A 4,475-nucleotide genomic window follows, 5' to 3' on the forward strand; every position below is an offset into this window, starting at 1 on the left:
CTTGGAACAACCCGCTGATTTTCTTTTCCACAAGGAAAAAAACAACAATTTTATTAGAAAACAAAAACTGTTACATTCATCATGGGTTTTCTACATGCCTTGATGGCCTGCATACCAACTGCAGTAACTGTTAGGTCTCTTCATAGAAGGGCATACAGCTAAAACCGAGGGGATATGTGCATCCCAGAGTCCGCAAAAAAAGGAGGGCCAGAAAATGCCCCAACTTATGTGCATCCCAGAGTCCGCAAAAAAAAGAGGGCCAGAAAATACCCCAACACAAGCACACAAAGATTACGGGGAAACAGAGAATGCGAGACAGAACAGAGACCATCCGCCGCCCAAGAGAGAGACAGGGCACGCTCAAGAAAAGAGGAAGTAACCGGATCCGATGGAATAGCCTGAATCCCAGCATTGGAAGTGGAACCGACCTGGCTGTGTAGATAAACCTCGCTTGGAGAGGTGATCTGCCAGCATATACTGCTCTTTGAAGATGTGACGAAAGGAGACCGAGAGAAACGAGTCTTCACGGAGGAAATCTGTTCCAGCCAGTGCCAAAGAGATGGGGCAGAGAGAGACAGACATCCCTTAGCCCAGTTTATCGTCACTTTCGAGTCTCCAGCAATGACCCTCTCGTCCACAGAGAGACAGACATCCCTTAGCCCAGTTTATCGTCACTTTCGAGTCTCCAGCAATGACCCTCTCGTCCACAGAGAGACAGACATCCCTTAGCCCAGTTTATCGTCACTTTCGAGTCTCCAGCAATGACCCTCTCGTCCACAGCAAACCAGAGAGCACAGCGAAGAGTACCCCAAAGGGCCAGAACCTCTGCTCATATGTTGGAGCCAGATCCGTCGCTCCACTAGGAGTATTGGATAGAGAGACGTATGCGCCGCACACTCCGCCAGCGGAAGCGCCGTCAAAGTATCCGATCAGATGTATATGATCCAGGTCTGTAAACGGCAGTAGCTAACTAACTTGTCATAGGGCATTAAATGTTAGGGGAGATGTAGACTGGTCAGCATTTAATGCCCTATGACAGACTTGTTAGCGGCTGCTGTTTGTAAACCTAACAGCGCCTGGAGCATTAACGGATGCCAGGGCCAATGTCCGAAAAATATCTGAAAATACTGAGAGAAGTAGCACGCAGATCCGGGATCGGGATCCGGGAAGTAATAATTACAAAAAAATATTGACCAACCTTTTGCATTAAATTTTTTATTTGCTATATTATAGTTTTTAAAATATATTCTTAGCTTAAATTTGGGATGAATTTGTTGAATTGTAAATTTGAGTTCTTTCTTTCCCATTTGAATGTCCCAAAAAAAAATACAAATATTACATTATAAAAAACCTATTTAAGATAACCAATATCAACATACCCATTTTAAATAACAATTATTAAAAAATTTCGCTGCCTGCAAATTCTGAGCAAAAACTCCAAAATGAAAACGCCTAATTTATTAACCTAATAAAGACAAATCTATTGTTTTTTCTGTTCAGTCAAGCTACTTTACTCCATAATTCCAGGTGAAGCATACTTTAAGTTTTTCGAACATGGAACAGGAAAATATAAACTAAACTTTTCAACTAAATCTCACATATATTTAGTATCTCGACGTGCCCGAGAGGTTAAAGACATTGAAATGAACCTTCTGAACACGTCCAAGCTCGGCGTAGCCTTCCCCGTCCGTGTGAGCTCCGGCGCTATGTACCCCAGAGTTCCCATAACGCGAGTAGTCTCTGGGTTCTTGCTGTGATCATACAGCCGGGCGAGGCCGAAGTCTCCCAGCCGCGCTTTGAACTCCGAATCCAGCAGCACGTTGCTCGATTTGATGTCTCTATGGATGACCCTCCTCTCCCATTCCTCGTGCAGATACAACAGCCCCGCTGCCACGCCCTTTACAATCGAGTATCGCTGAGCCCACGGCAGCACCATCGTAGCTTTCCCAAATATGAGTTTGTCGAGGCTGCCATTTGGCATGTGGTCGTAAACAATGAATAGCTCCTTCTGCCTCCGGCACCATCCCCGCAACTGAACCAGGTTCCTGTGCTGCATTCAGCCCATGGTGGAGATCTCTGCCACGAAACCCTTCATTCCCTCAGTGAACTCCTTCGTCATACATTTCACTGCGATTTCCTGGCCGCTGGACGGGAGAACGCCTCTGTACACCTTGCCAAAACCCCCTTGGCCCAAAATGTTCTCGTCTTTGAACCCATTCGTGGCGATGCTTAGATCCTTGTAAGCGAATCTATGAGGCCAGAACTCTTCCTCCCATTCTTCGATCGTTTCTCTGTACTTGGCTTTTTTAAGAAACCAAACCGCAACCGCCAGCGAGAATAAAACCAGAGCGGTTACTGTAATGCCAAATATGAACCCCACTCTCGGATGCTTGTCATGCCTGTGATCAAACGAAGGGAGACGAGAGATATCGAGCGGGGGTGCCGTGCCTTCTGTTGTGAAGCTCCACGCGAGAACGTAATGGTCTGCTATGAAATTCCCCGTAGCCGCTGAAAAGCCAACAAACATATTTTCTTGCAGAACGCTCCGCAGATTGATTTTCTGAGATATTAACGGCTTCTGCGGTCTTGGCAAGCCAGCCAACGTTATGGTAACGTTGAGCTGACTCTGTAGATGGTTGTAATCTATCCAGGCCTGTATGTTGTGTCCGCTGTTGAGGCTCAATCCATGGAAGTCTTCCCCATTCCAATATCCAGCAAGCTCGGTTTTCACCGAGATGAGGCTGTTGATATCTACGCCCACGTGGTTGTCATTGGGGTCATCCAATTCAACACTATGGACCGTATCGAACTCCACTGCGAACAAGTGATCGTCTGGATTCCCGTTGCTAGTAATGTTTAGTAAGCCCAGATACTCAGATTGCAGACTGCCCGTGAGAGTTTTGTAAGGCGTGACGAAGAAGGCCATTCCGTGCCCGCCTTCGTCAGAGGGGGGATGCACCATACTAAAAACAAAGGTAGTGCTGAAGGAGGAAAGTGTGTCGTTGGTTTTCATCTGCACTGGAGTTGAATACAACGCCCGGCCGAGTTTCCAATGCGTTAGATCTGTGAGGGCAATCGCGGATTGGGAGCGAATGAGTGAAGCATCTGCCTCCAAGATCAAGTTGGTTCCGTTGAATCCGTCGAAGACAAAAGTGGTAGGCAAAACTGGCATGACGGGGGAGCTGAGGGCTACGGGAATGAGGCTGATCGTCCATACTGCTAAAAAATGGGGAGAGAGAGCGTTTCTTCTCAACGACTCCATGTATTTTTCTCTATCACCATGGAAGCAGCATTACATGAGATATTATAGGTACAGTCCGCGGACACCACGCTTTCCAGGGAGAAAATCGAAGACAGAAGCAATGTGAAAAACTGGTATGAAAGGGGAGTCAAAGGCCAGGCTGACCGGGCGAATTCTTCGAATCAGTATGTACTATGTATATAATCAATGCAGTAAACATCAATTTATTACACGGATTATCCATTATTCCTTTCACATTCAATTTTTCAAACTTCAAATTTTATTTAAAATTATCATTACCATGGTTAATTATAAAAAATAAAAATAAAATAAATTATTATATATAGATATATAATTTTTAATTATAGGCTATATTAAAAAAATATATGATAATTCATTTCATTATTAAAATAGTTTATATTATTTTATTTTAATTTAATTTTATGAGATTTTAGATAAATATTTTTAGCATTAATTACATTATTAGGATAAGTCTTGAATTAATTAATGTGGTTTATCCTCTGAGCAAGGTTAGAAAAATAGACCAAATAGTGATTAATCTGAAAGACATTTATCTACAATATAGATCATAAAAGTCTATATAACTTTATGATATTTTAAAAAATTAAATTAGAAAAAACACCACAATAATAATCTCAATTTTTTTAAAACATGTTTTTGATCATAATTACATCAAAATTTATTTATAAACACATTTCGAACCATTCAATATGATTCATCACCATAAAATAATCACAAAAAACTAAATTCAATAATCTTAATTCTTTTTCCTAATAATTATTAAAAATATTAAAAAATATATATAAAAACCCAATTTCGAATAACAATTTCACATAACAAATCTATGAAATACAAACCTTGAGTAAATATCTAGTTAAAATTAATTTAAAATATTAATATATTATCATTTAAATATAAATTCAAAATATTAATATATTATAATTTTTGGCCTTGCTCTGTAGTCACCTGCCTTAAGATAAAATAAATTCCTTATGCGGACCTCAGTAATAAAATCACAAACCGCAATCGTGTTAAATTTTAATTGTCGTTAAAAATGTTTATAATCAAAACATGACCACAAACAAGTTTATGCTAGGAAATTGATAACTGTCACGGGCTAAAATCCAAATTTGGTATGATTAAGATACAAAATGTACAGGTTACACTTTATAACCAAACTTCAAAAATAAATGATAAAAAAAATTGAAAGTAG

At 40.6% G+C, this 4,475-nt stretch overlaps 1 pseudogene; it reads right to left on the minus strand.

Moving 5' to 3' along the window:
- Positions 1-1,604: 1,604 nt before the first annotated feature.
- Positions 1,605-2,926, minus strand: LOC149161496 (L-type lectin-domain containing receptor kinase V.9 pseudogene; annotated as a pseudogene).
- Positions 2,927-4,475: the final 1,549 nt, after the last annotated feature.

This window comes from Pinus tabuliformis, chromosome 5_2 (assembly GCF_031772625.1).
Source record: "Pinus tabuliformis cultivar Carrire ecotype Pingquan chromosome 5_2, CPIR1, whole genome shotgun sequence".
NCBI lineage: Eukaryota > Viridiplantae > Streptophyta > Pinopsida > Pinales > Pinaceae > Pinus > Pinus tabuliformis.